The sequence below is a fragment of the Sorex fumeus genome, unplaced genomic scaffold, assembly GCF_029834395.1.
Source record: "Sorex fumeus unplaced genomic scaffold, SorFum_2.1 ptg000010l, whole genome shotgun sequence".
Lineage (NCBI taxonomy): Eukaryota > Metazoa > Chordata > Mammalia > Eulipotyphla > Soricidae > Sorex > Sorex fumeus.
The window spans coordinates 25596090-25610648 of NW_026606067.1; the positions used below are offsets into that span (position 1 = coordinate 25596090).

At 48.9% G+C, this 14559-nt stretch overlaps 1 pseudogene; it reads right to left on the reverse strand.

Annotated features, from left to right (window-relative positions):
- Nucleotides 1-9241, reverse strand: part of LOC130019950 (uncharacterized) — a 48745-nt pseudogene extending 39504 nt beyond the window's left edge.
- Nucleotides 9242-14559: the final 5318 nt, after the last annotated feature.

The following is a 14559-nucleotide window of genomic DNA, read 5'->3' on the forward strand; positions in this document are numbered from 1 at the left end:
GGAGAAATTGACTTTATAAGTCACAAGTACTGCTTAGCGGAAATAGGTGATTAACTGGTTGGGGAAGACAGCACAGAGAAGTTAAAGATGAACACAGAGGAATAGGAGCGCCTTGGAAGCACTGTGAATGGTGTAACCTAACAAACCTAAGCTCCCTGCAGCAAGGGAGAAAGGACAGACCAATGTTATTCTACAGGGGACCATATGGGAAGCCGGGGTTCGAACCCGGGTTGGCTGTGTGCAAGGCAAACTAACACCCTCCCCACTGTGCTACGCCCTCTGACCCCTGAGAACCTGCTCTATCCTAGACCTTCCCATCCGTCCTCACCCTCTGTCCTTTTTCCCGTTTCCTCTAGTAGGAAGTGTATTATTTCAAGGACACTCTTAATCACTTAATCACTTAACTTCCCATTAGTCGTCCATTTGCTTGAGCGGGCGCCAGTAACGTCTCCATTTGTCCCTGTCGCGTGCTAGTGTAGCCCAATGGCATCTGTTCGCTCTGGGAACATGAAGGGCCTCAAACCGATCATTCATGATCTTGACGAAGAAGTCTGACCATCTGGTAGGTGGGCGGCCACGCAGTCTTTTGACATCCCGTGGAATCCAGTCGGTAACCGATCTAGTCCAGCGGTCGTCTTTAAATCTCATTACGCGACCAGCCCATCTGATTTTCGACACCTTGGCAAATGAGACAGCGTCCCTGATTCTTGATCATTGACGGATGTCAGAACTCCGGATTCTTTCTCTCATTTGAGTGAAACATGATATTCCAAGCATAGCTCTTTCTATTCTTCTTTGGGAGACCTGAATACCATTCTCATCTTGTTTGCGTAGGGCCCAGGTCTCTGAGGCATATGTTAATGCAGGAAGAACAGTGGAATCAAAGAGATGTGCCCGGAGCCGGAGGTTCTTCGTCCTCTTAGCTATTTCTTCGACGTTCTTGAAGGCGTTCCAAGCTGCTCTCTTCCTCCTGTGCAGCTCGGGTGCCAGGTCATTTGTCATGTTGACCTCTCGACCTAGGTACACATAGTTGTTGCATTCAGAGATGGTCGTTCTGTTGAGAGCAAATGGGACGTCAGGAACGAGGCTGTTTCTCATAAACATTGTCTTCGTAAAATTCAGCTGTAGTCCTACCTTTCCACACTCACGGTCAAAATTGACCAGCATTTGTGCCGCTTGGCTGATGTTTGGTGTTATTAAAACAATGTCATCAGCAAAGCGGAGGTGGTGTAGTTGCCGACCATCTATCTTCACTCCCATTCCTTCCCATTCCAGTCATCGCATGATGTTCTCGAGGGTGGCACTGAAGAGTTTCGGTGAAATGGTATCACCCTGCCGCACCCCTCTCTTGACATCAACGATCACTTCTTTGTAGAATGGTGAGATCCTGGTAGTGAATCCGCAATACAGCTCACGGAGGATCCTGATGTATTGGGCTTGAATGCCCTGATTGGCTAGGGCTTCAATGACCGCTTCCGTCTCAACAGAATCAAAGGCCTTCTTTAAATCAATGAATGTTAAACAGAGCGGCATCTTGAACTCCCGAGAAACCTCAATGAGCTTGGTTATCGTGTGGATATGGTCGATGGTGCTGAATCCTTAGCGGAACCCGGCTTGCTCGCATGGTTGTCCTTCATCTAGTGTTCTGCCAATCCTATTTAGGATGACTCGAGTGAACAACTTGTAGATGACAGACAATAGGCAGATTGGGTGATAGTTGCCAATGTCATGGATGTCTCCCTTCTTGAACAGTAGTACGGTCCTGCTGGTTTTCCACTGGGACGGAACCTTGCATTCAGACAGGTAGCGAGTGAAGAGCCGAGCCAGTGTATTGATGAGTACTGACGGCAGGTTCTTCAGGTGTTCAGGTCTGACCTTGTCTGGGCCGGGTGCTGTTTGTTTTTTTACTGACGAAATGGCGTGTCAGATTTCGGAAGGGAGAACGTTGGGAACAACATACCATCCTGTGGAATTTGGTATGTCGGCAAGTGGACATGGCTATTGAAGAGATTTGAATAGAAGTCATGGATAATCTTCTCCATTGCCGTTCTGGAGGATGTGATGGATCCATCAGGACATCGGAGGGCAGTCATCTTGGTCTTGTAGTTGGAGAAGGACAGGTGGGCGGTACGAATACTTTTCCCGGCTTCTGCCGCATCTACCAGTACTTCTGCTCTTCTCTCTTTGAGGTCTTCCTTGATCACATCTCTGCACTGCTTTGCGAGCTCGGACGTTAGCTTTCGGTTGCCTGAGGCATGCGCCAAACCACGCTGACGAATTAGCTCAAGAGTTTTCGAAATAGGCGATTTTTTGTGGCTATCTCTCTCTTGGCGTTCCTCGCACATTCATGGAGGTGCTGAACCAGTCGATCGTATTCCTTGTCAATGTTGTCAACAATGGCATCTTCCCATGTTGCCGCAATAGTACCAAAGAGTTCCCAGTTGGTGGTCATTCTGGGAGTTCTCTTTTTGAACTTTGCAGTCCTTTCTCCCCGCTCTGTGAAGTAGAATTTTGCACGAAGGAGACGGTGGTCCGATCCCGTTCGAAATTTTGGGACAACAGCGACATCAGTCAGGCAAAACCGTAGATTGAATATGATGTGGTCTATTTCGTTGTGGAATCATCCACCGGGAGACTCCCATGTCCATCGTTTAGATTCTGCCTTCTGGAACTGTGAGTTACCATGAATGGTCTTGGTCGACATGATGAACTCAGACAGTCTTTCACCCTGTTCGTTCCATTCTAGGCCGTGGGTCCCGATGTGAAGTTCTTCAGCTGATCTTCTCGGTCCTATCTTGGCATTAAAATCGCCCACAATGATCTTGTAGAAGGTGTGGTCTTCTTTATAGAACTTCTTGAGCTCCATGTAGAACTTCTCGATTTCTCTTTCATCATAATGAGATGTTGGTGCATAGACAACGAAGATAGAAACTGCAGGCAGTGAGCCACATCTATTCAAATGTAAACGTCCGATTCCAGTTGTTAGGCATTCGAATGAATCAATGCTCTTGGCCAAGCTTGTGTTGACAAGGACACCGACGCCTCCAACACCTCTTTTATCACATGTTCCGAGGAACAATTCTTCTCCAGTGTCAAAAACGGCATGGTGAGATTCGTGCCTTCTTGTCTCGGTCAGACCAACGATGTCGTACTTGATCATTCGCACTTGTACCATCAGGTCCTCGATGGATGCATCTGATGCTAGCGTACGTGCATTGAAAGTACAGATGATCATTTTTGTCTTCCTTCGTTGTGGCAGCCTAGGTCGGCCTTGAAATTTTGTTGGCCTCTCCTTTCTCATCCTTCTCAGTGCTGCCATGTCGGTGAAGCCTTCAGGGTCAGGTGAATGAGACCATTTGTAGTTACTGGTTTTGGCATATCGAATACACAATGGATAGCTTGCCAGGCTCTTCCGTGCAGGCAGAATACTCTCGGTAGCTTGCCAGTCTTTCCGAGAGGGATAGAGGCTTTTGGGGCGACCTATAATCACCCTTGTAGGTATTACCATATTTGAACCCTATCAAATATGGTACGACAATTCCGGAAGATGGGTATTTAGTGTCTTATGATGTGTCGCGCGGCCGCTTAAGCATCCTGAAGTGTGGCGACGGCTGGGTAGTGGAAGAAGTGTCTTAGGACTCCGTAAAGATCAGTGCGAGAGTCTCTCGAGAGGTTATGAGAGAGACTTTATATTGCAGACCTTGGCGATGACGTTTCCCAAGTAAAGAGAGAACCAGCTGCAAGTCGGGGGACCCTCCAGGCCAGGCTGGCTTCAGACCACAAGCCCACAACCCTGGGGATCCCCCGCCCCCCCCCCCCTCCGCGGGCCTGACTACGCTGAGAATGTCCACCAGAGCTAAGGAGCACCTGGCCTGCAGGCTCCTACAGCCATGGGGCAGCCACCAGAAGCACAGAAGCCCCCCCCCCCCCCCCCCCGAGGCCGGGAAGGTCCGGCACACTCAGGGATGGGTGTGGCCTCCCTGTGACCTTGAGGCACACTCGCCAGTTCCCCGTGCCAGGACCCAAGCTTGCATGGGGTTCATTATCCAAGCCTGACACAGGAGTCATGGGCTGCACTGCCAATCCACAGGGGCTGTCCCCATGGTGGGTCGGTCAGTCTTTCCTTTTCTTTTCTTCCCTTTGCCCTCCCTTCCTCTCTCCCTCGCTCGCTCCCTCCCTCCCTCCCTCCCTTGCTCCCTCCTTCCCTTCCTTCTCTCCCCTCCTTCTTCCCTAGTTTGGGGCACACTTGGGAGTGCTCCTTTTGTTGTTCTGTTGTTGTTGGGCTACTCCCTGCAGTGTTCAGTGCTAAGGTATCTCTTCTGACAGTGCTCAGGGGATGCCGTGGGGTGACTGGGATCAAACCCGGTTCAGCTGTGTGCTAGGCCAACACTCTCCAGCCTGTCATGGGGGGTCTTCCTGAGTGACGCTGGCACCTTCTGAGGCTCCAGCTTTCGGTGACACACCCACCCACACTCCACGTTCCAGGGCCGAGGGACCCTCTCAGGAGTGGGCCCAGAGCAGCATGCAAGACTGACAGACTTACAGACGTCCTTCCGACCGGACCATGCAGGGTCCTGCTCCATTTCACATTTCCAGCAAACAGGGGAAACGCCCCTCCTTCCACCCTCTAACAAGCACTCTAAGGCACCCAATTTATTTTGCAGAACTCCCATAAAACACGGTTGCTCAGGAAACAGACTTTCGATTGCCAGCAGGGCCAGGCCTGGCCTGAAGGCTAGCTAGAGTGCTGCCTCCCGAGCGGGGGCTTCAGGTTCGACCCCCAGTGCCACCCGCCGGCACTCACAGTCCTGGCAGCTCCGTGCCTGTTCCTCTGGGTCCACCTGCTCTTCCCAGCCACCACAGCTGGGATGCAGAGGGTCCACGACGGAAGACAGACATGGGCGCAGAGGCAGGGGTGAGAGCAGCCGGTTCACGTGTGAGCCCCCAAGCTCCACACCAACCCCCCACCCCTGCAGCATCAAGAGGAAGGAGAGGGGCACACTTTGCATTTAAAAACGGAATGACTTGATCGTGCTCAGTTAGGGTCTGAAAATTCACGAAACTGTAGAGCAACTTAACTTTGCTCCAGCACCAAAAATAAATAAATAAATCATGACCCAATGTTTAACATTCTTCTACTTTGTGATTTTGAAATTAAAGAATTATTTTTTGCAACTTTATGCCATTTTTAAAGGCATAATGAGATATCCTGCAACTATTATTCAGAAACATTTCTTAGCAAATGCACCCTTGAAGGTTTTCTTTTTCTTTTTCTCTGTTTTTTTTTGAACCACACCTGGCTATGCCCAGAGCTTACTCCTGGCCCTGCGCTCAGGGATCACTCCTGTTGGGGTTCAGGGGACCCGATGGGGTGCCAGGGATCGAACCCAAGTCAGACACATGTGAGGCAAGTGCCCTACCCCCTGTACTATCACTCTGCACCACGCACTGCAGGGACTTAACCTTTACGCCCATGGCATGAGAATCAGTTGGTTCTAACCATCAATGTGTTTTCTGCTTTAAACTGAATGGTGTTTAAACTGATTGATAGTCAATTTCTGAGCGTCCTGCTCAAGATGACAAAGCATTTGTATTCCAGACTAACCCAGAACACTGTGGCACCAACACGCGCCCTAAGGCTGAGTTATTATTTTAAGAACGAGCATGCAGACTCATTTGATGAATGAGACTTATAAATGCATTGAACTATCAGTTTATATGAATGCTCAGACACAGCACCTTTGTGTGCAGTTGCTTTGAAAAACTGCCTCCTCAAAATTAATCTACCGAAGTACAATTAAAATGAGATAAGCCACATCTGTTTAAAATCTCTGGACTGGAGCAATAGCAGAGTGGGGAATTTTCTTGCCGTGCACACAACTAACCCGGATTCTACTTCCGGCATCCCACATGTCCCTGAGCTCTGCCAGGAGGGATTCCTGAGTGCAGAGGCGGGAGTGAGCCCTGAGCACCACCAGGTGTAGCCCCAAAACAAAATCAAATTTCTAGCTGGGCCAGAGATGTGCACAATGAGTTGGCCACAGTCTTTGCATGCTGAAGCCCCAGGGTCCCTCCCCAGCCCCGTGTGGTCCCCTGAGCACCGTCAGGAGAGAGCCCGAAGCACAGAACCCAGAGCTGCCCCTGAATACCAGCAGGTGTGGAAACAAACAAACAAACAAAACCCTTCAAACAATAAGAAATCAACTTCAGAATTAATGACTGGACAACCAAGAACACCCCGAACAGCCACAGTGAAACCTAACCTCTCCCCGTGAGACACAAATGCTCCTGTCCCTTCAGCAGAACTTCCTTCCCTCCTCCCACCAGCTCCAACCTGCTTCTCCTCACCAGGACCCTGCTGGCATCTTCTAGAATTCCATAGAACTATCATCCGCTGGTACCCTCATGTCCATCTTCTTCCCCTGACACAGAAGCCTTGAGAGTGGTCTGCCAGCCACACCCCCCACTGTCTTCTCTCCGTCATTGCTGACAGTGCCACAGCCCTCTGGGTGCGTTTGGCCAGCGTTGATGTGTTTTACACTGAGGGCTGTTCCCAGGTAACAACGCAATGGCCTCTTGTGCACGAATCCTTTTGAGGACACAAATTTTTTTTTTCTTTTAAATTTATTATTTATTTATCTGTTGAATCACTGTGAGATATACCCTTACAAAGCTGTTCATGATTGGGTTACAGTGAAACAGTGTTCTGACACCCATTCTCCACCAGTGTACATTTCCCGGCACCAGTGTCCATCACCCTCCAACCCCCCCACCCCAGGTTTGCCTCTATGGCAGGCACTTTTCTTCTCTCTCTCTGTCTCCGACTCTGAGAGGACACAAATTTTTATTCCTCTTTGGTGAGTGCCTGAGAGAGATCGTTCTGTTCTGGATTATAAATATCTGCTTGACGTGTATTTTAAGAAAATGCTATCGGGGACCGGAGCGGTAGTACAATGGGGAGGGCATTTGCCTTGCACTCTACCAAATCAGGTTTGATCCTCGGCATCACATATGGTCAGTCCCCCGAGCACTGCCAGGAGTAGTTCCTGAGTGCAAAGCCAGGAGTAACCACTGAGCATCACTGGGTGTGACCCAAAAGGCAAATAAATAAATAAATAAATAAATAAAGTGTCTTGCATCTCTGTGCTCCCTTATGGTGTCTGCATGCGCTGTTCTTCATGCTCACGAAATCCAATATATGATTCTTTTCTCAAGCGAGTCAAGCTTCGTGCGCCCGGGCAAAGAGATTCTCGCCCCCCCCCCCCCCCCAGTCACAAAAACTTTCCTCTGGGTTTTCTTTTCACTTTCCTGTAACACTGGCTTTGACACAGAGATCTGTGATTAATTTTCAGTTCATCGTGTGTGGAAATGGAATATCAAGGCTGACATGTTCTACTGGGAGGCTGGAGCCTCCTCACAGTGCTCAGGAGGCCACTGTATTGTTGGCCCCCCACTGCCAGCTGGCTCTGCAGCTCCACAAGAAGCCCACAGCTGCCAGAGGTTCCCAGGGCCACCCCAGTCATGCCAGGGGTTTCCACACCAGTGTTTGGTGATGCCAAGGATGAGACCCAGGTGAGAAGCATGCTATGCCTGCCCTAACCACTGTGCTACCCCCAGCCTCCAGCACTGCTTATTTTTTTTTCCCACGTGGAAGTCATTCCTTATTGAATGTCACTGCACACGCATGGATGGCGCTCTTTCTGGCTTTCTTGATCACTGGCTTGTATTTATGGGGGGGTTGCTTTGTTTTGTTTTTAAAAAACACTATGACTCAATTTCTAAGCCATACCCTGACACTGGCAAGGAAATACCCCAGGATCTGAGCAGGGCACAGACACACAAACAAACACGCAGGCACTGATGTAATGAAGGAGGGCAAGGCTGGGGGCATCCACAGAACTTGGGAAACCCCCAGAGACTAAAAATAAACAACCATGAGCTCCCCAGAGGGCAAGAGTCACTTTGCCCTTCGGGCTAACCCATTAACCCGCCCGCCAGACAAGACCCACACACTGCTGACATGTTTTTATTTTACAGCGCATTGATAAGGCTAAGGAAATCAGTTCCTTGTGAGAATCTGCCCTGGAAATTCCAAAGAGATCAATAAATATATCAGAAACCCATTTTCCCTCCTGAACTGAAAATACATGAGAACCATAAAACAGGCAAAGTTTATTCTCTTTTCCTGACACTTTCCAGCAGTAGAAGTCAGAATTGGGTGGTTTGTTCATCTGTTCCAAATGCGATCCAGATATTTCTTATTTAAAAATCCTTTGAGGTGGATCGTTAGTTCAAACCAAAGAAACATCTCGTCTCTCTTCTTGCCAGAGAGTATCTTTCTTTTTCCTTGGGGGTGGAGGGTAGGCCACCCCTGGCAATGCTCGGCCTTACTCCTCACTCTGTGCTCAGGGACCCCTTCTGGGAGGCTCAGGGGGCCTCTGGTGCCAGGAACTGAACCCGCTTGGCTGCATGCAAACCAAGTGCCCTGCCGCTGCACCTTCATTCTGGCCCAGATAGCATTTTTCCAATTGATCAATAAAAGATGAAACTTCAACAAGGCCTTGTTGGTAGGTTCCGATTCTGGAGCCCAAGTGGGTCCACATTTTCCCACTTCTGGATCCTCCACCCACCCAGGGACCGTCCTGACATTTACGCACGCATCCCGTTCCATGGTACGGACTGGTCAGTGCCACTGGGATCCTAGGACATGGGACGGGACTCAGGATGGAGCAAGGCTCCAACCCCAGCCGAAGCCCCACCCCTGCAGCCTGAGCACCGCTGGGTCCAAGCATCCCAGTCCCGAGCACTGCCCTGCCAGGTGCATGCAGCCCAGTAGACACGTGATTTGCCCCCTGAGCACTTCTGGGGAGTCCAGTCCATCCTTCCCGGGACCATGCAAGGACAAGGGGTTCCTGCTGGGTCTCACTGAGAAGTCTAGCGGGGACTTACCCACCACTGCAGCACGTCCGAGCTGTGCATGGACGTGGCTGGGAGGCGGTGCCTACGGTCCTGCAGTGGCCAACGCAGGAATGTGGGCGGAGACTGGCGGGGAGGGGATGAGACCCAGGCAAGCTAGTGCCCAGGCAACTGTCTTGGTTCTGCTCCAGGCTACCAGCATGGCCCTGGTGCTGCCAGACCTGACAGACCTGACCTCCCCTCCCGGACTCATTAGCCCTGCCTCATTCTGCACCCACCTGACAATGGAGCTGAGCCGGTAGGCCCCGGGCGACCCTGCAGCCATGGTGCACACAGCATTACGCACGGCCAGGCCATGGCCCTGCTCATGCACAGACCACAATACTGCAGACACACACACAGACCACGGCATTACTCATGCCCAGACCACAGCATTACGTACGGTCAGACCGCGACCCTGAGCACGCATAGACCACAACACTGCAGACGCACAGACCACGGCCCTATGCACACACTGACCACAACACCAGATACACAGACCACGAATTACGCTCGCCCAGACCATGGCCCTGCGCATGCACAGACCGCACCGTTGCTTACGTCCAGACCGCATTGTTGCCCACGCAGGGCTGGACAGGGGGGTCCCTGTAGCTCGCGCTGAGCACTAAGTGTGCTTCTGGAGACTCTACTTCCTTCTGCTGCTGGGGCCTGTTGGCACCAGGAGGGGTCATGAGAGCACTGGACACTCATACCCACCTGGGCCCTGGGCACTGCCTCCCAGGCGCAGACTCGCCACCCAGCCTCCCAGCGGCTTGGCAGGGAGAACCTCTCCCGTGCACTAGTCATTCAGCGCCCAGGAGAGCAGCGGGGGCGCCGAGCTGCGTTGCTTTATCTTCCTCCTCCTGGGCCCTGAGACAGAGCTGGCCCTGATCTCCCGGCTGGGAACTGGCAGAGCCAAGGCTGATGGATGACTGCCTTGTTCCTCAGCCCACATTCTTCACCGCCAGGGAGGCCAGCTCCATCCCCACCATTGCAAGGACTTCCACATGGCCTGAAAGAAAGGGTCCGTGCAAACATGCTTGAACACACTACACAGAAGACCACCATGGTCCATGCGTTGCGGGTAGAAACCCAATAGTGTCCAATGGTCCTGAGTGCCTCAGAGAAGGGAATTTATTAGCATCAGATTCTAAACTTCGAGCCCATTTCATTCCATAGCTCAACCTCTGTTCCTACAGCTGAGAGGGCTCAAGTCTGAGCACGGCAGGTGATTACAGGCTGAGATAATTCCAGAAGGTTCCCAGCACATAAGCAACAGTGACACACAGATACATGTACACAATAACCCAGCACATAATCCATGGTGACACACAGATACATGTGCACAATACACACACATTGGACATCCATGCATGTATATCCATGGATGCATATACACACATAACATAGACACACACATCTATGCATGCAAACACACACATCCATACACGCATACACATGCACACATCCATGCATACATACAAATACATACACATGCATGCATGTATACACACACAAGCTTGCATACACACACGCGTACATCCAGGCATATGTACAAATACACACACATGCACGCATGCATACAATCATCTGAGTGCACACACATCCAGACCTGTATGCACACACGTCCAAGTGTGAACACACACAGGCACACACATGTGCACATGCCAATATGAATGTACATCCACATGTTTGCACAAGCATGCACACACACCACCTCCACAGCAAGAAGCCGCACAACAGCTTTCAGAGGGGCAATTTGCTTCCCTGTGTCTTGTTTTTTCACAGCCAATATAAGAGGATTCTAGATCCAGAGCTAAAAGAACTCCTCTTGTAAGCAGGTGGTAAGAACGAGATCCAGCCTCCTCCCATGCCGTGTCTACACAGCAAGCCACACCGAACTCTGCCTCACCCCTCAGGCCCTTCTCTCTCTTTCCTCATCACCTGGTGAGGCCATCAGCCTTGTGGCTGTAGGTCCCATCTCCGGCAGACACAAGCTGCCTCTTGCCCTGGACTCCAGCTCTCTGCATGCGGGTGTCTGGGAAATGTCTCGAATGCGCCTGTCGCGGACCCCAGCTGCTGCCGTGGCTCCCCTCGTGAGCTCCTGTGCGTGGATCGGCTCTGTCTCCTGTCAGTGCCTTCATCCCGGCCCTGGCCAGCACCCTCTTGTCCCTCGGGTGTGACTGCAGCCTCCACATGATCTCATGTTCACACTCATCTCCCCAGCCCCACCCCAAGTCACCTGTAGATTTCTCCTCGGGAAAGCAAAGTGGGATCTCCAGATGGCCCCTGGCTGGGCCCCCTGCCCCCTCCTGCTCCTGGCACCCAGACCTCCATCCTTCCCTGTCCCCTCCTCCATGGCCCAGGCAGCGTCCCCTGGAGTGTGTCTAAACGTTCTGCTTGGGCCTCTAATCCTCACTCTTCCCTCTGCCCAGAACTCTCTCCCCAAAGAGTTAATGACCAAGTCACTGGCTGCTGAGAGTTGAAAGCTCACGGCCACTCCTCATCTCCCAGAACTGATATAATACAGAGTGCAGAGCTGTGGCTCATTAACAGACAGATCGTAGGGGGAAGTCTTGGGTTATTAAGACTTGAGAGTGACAGGGGGTGAGCCCTAATTCTTTTTTTTTTGATATCTGAGTATATGTATTTTTAAAAATTTTTTTATTAGTGAAACACCATGAGGTACAGTTGTAGATTTACAATTTTTTGCGCTTGGGTTTCAATTATACAATGATCAGATACCCATCCCTCCACCAGTGCCCATTTTCCATCACCATGGATAATATCCCCCCACCCCCATCCCCCCATCCCCCCCTGCCTCTGTGGCAGAGCAATCCCCTGTGTTCTATCTCTCCTTTTGGGTGTTATGATCTGCAAAAGAGGCATTGAATAGCAAACATGTTCAGTCCATAGTCTACTTTTGACATGCATCTCCCCTCCTGGGAGGATCCTCCAAACACCGCCCATTTGGTGCTCCCTTCTCTATCTGAGCTGCCCTTTCCTCTAGAATGCCTGGCTGGCCACTAAGCTATGGAGTAATCCTCCTGGTGCTGATCTCAGCTATTCTTGGGTATTAATCTCATATTTTGTTACTTTATATCCCCCAGATGAATGCAATCTTTCTATGTCTATCCCTCTCTTTCTGACTCATTTCGCTTAGCATGATACTTTCCATGTTGTACCACTTGTATGTAAATTTCGTAACTTCATCTTTTCTAACAGCTACATAGTACTCCATTGTGCAGATGTACCAAAGTTTCTTTAACCAGTCATCTGCTCTTGGGCATTCAGGTTTCTTCCAGTTTCTGTCTATTGTAAAGAGTGCTGCGATGAACAAACAAGTGCAGATGTCACTTTGACTATACATTTTTGCCTCTCTGGGATATATTCCCAGGAGTGGTATTGCTGGGTCAAATGGGAGCTCAATTTTTAATTTTTTGAGAATCGTCCATACTGTTTTCAAGAAGGGCTGAACCAGTCGACATTTCCACCAACAGTGAAGGAGTGTCCCTTTCTCGCCACATCCACGCCAGCATCGGTTGCTTTTGTTCTTTTGAATGTGAGCCAGTCTCTGAGGTGTGAGATGGTATCTCATTGTGGTTTTGATCTCCATCTCCCTGATGATTAATGATGTAGAGCATTTTCTCATGTGCTTTTTTGCCATTCGGATTTCTTCTTTGAGAAAGTTTCTGTTCATTTAATTGCCCCATTTTTGGATGGGGTTGGATGTTTTCTTCTTGTGGAGTTTAACCAGTATTTTGTATATCCTGGATATCAACCCCTTGTCAGATGTGTATTCGGCGAATATCCTTTCCCATTCTGTAGACTGTCTTTGTATTTTGGTCACTGTTTCTTTGGAGGTGCAGAAGCTTCTTAGTTTAAGATAGTCCCATTTATCTATCTCTGTTTTCACTTGCTCGACCAGTGGCATGGCATCTTTGAAGATACCATTAGCTTCAATGTCATGGAGGGATTTTGCCAACTTTGTCTTCAATGTACCTTATGGTTTCTGGTCTGATGTTGAGGTCTTTAATCCATTTTGATCTTACTTTTGTACATGGTGTTAGGCAGTGTTCTGAGCCCATTTTTTTTTGCATGTAGCCATCCAGTTCTGCCAGCACACTTTGTTAAAGAGGCTTTCCTTACTCCATTTCACATTACTTGCACCTTTATCAAATATTAGATGATCATATGATTGAGGGGAGATGTCAGTGTATTCAACCCTATTCCACTGGTCTGCAGTTCTGCCTTTGTTCCAGTACCATGCTGTTTTGATTATTACTGCTTTGTAGTATAGTTTGAAGTTCGGGAGGTTGATTCCTCCCATTTTCTTTTTCCCAATAATTGCTTTAGCTATTCGTGGGGGCTTATTGTTCCATATAAATTTCAGGAGTGTTTGCTCCATTTCTTTGAAGAATTTCATGGGTATCCTTATAGGGATTGCATTGAATTTATACAATGCTTTCGGTAGTATTGCCATTTTGACAATGTTAAGGTCTCCCGACCCATGAACAGGAGATATTTTTCCATTTCCTCATGTCCTCTTTTATTTCCTGAAGTAGCGTTTTGTAGTTTTCTTTGTACAGGTCCTTTACTTCCTTAGTTAAGCTGATTCCTAGGTACTTGATTTTCTGGGGCACAATTGTGAACGGGATTGTTTTTTTCATGTCGCTTTCTTCTCTCTCACTGTTTGCGTATAGGAAAGCCATGGACTTTTGGGTATTGATTTTATAGCCTGCAACTTTACTATACGAGTCTATTGTTTCTAGGAGATTTTTGGTGGAGGTTATTGGGTTCTCTAAGTATAGTATCATATCATCTGCGAATAGTGAGAGCTTGATTTCTTCCTTTCCTACCTGAATGCCCTTAATATCTTTTTCTTGCCTAATCGCTATTGCAAGTACTTCCAGTACTATATTGAACAGCAGTGGAGATAGTGGGCATCCTTGTCTCCTCCCTGATCTTAGAGGGAAGGCTCTCAGTTTTTCCCCATTGAGGATGATGCTTGCTGTAGGTTTGTGGTAGATGGCTTTAATTATATTGAGGAAAGTCCCCTCTATACCCATTTTGGCTAGGGTTTTCAACATAAAGGGGTGCTGGATCTTGTCAAATGCTTTCTCTGCATCTATTGATATAATCATATGCTTTTTATCTTTTCTTTTGTTGATATGATGGATTATGTTGATTGATTTCCGAATGTTAAACCATCCTTGCATCCCTGGGATGAATCCTATTTGGTCATGGTGTATGATCTTTTTGATGAGTAGTTGGATTCTATTTGCTAATATTTTGTTGAGGATCTTTGCATCTGTGTTCATCAGGGATATCGGTCTGTAATTATCTTTCTTTGTGGTATCTCTGTCTACTTTTGGTATCAGTGTGATATTTGCTTCGTAGAAACTGTTCAGAAGTGTTTTTGATATTTCAATTTCGTGGAAAAGCTTAAAGAGGATTGGGAGTAAATCCTCTTTAAAGATTTGGAAGAATTCACTAGTGAATCCATCCAGGCCAGGACTTTTGTGCTTGGGGAGACTTTTTATTACCATTTCAATTTCCTTGATGGTGATAGGTCTGTTCAGGTATTCCAGGTCTTCTTGGTTC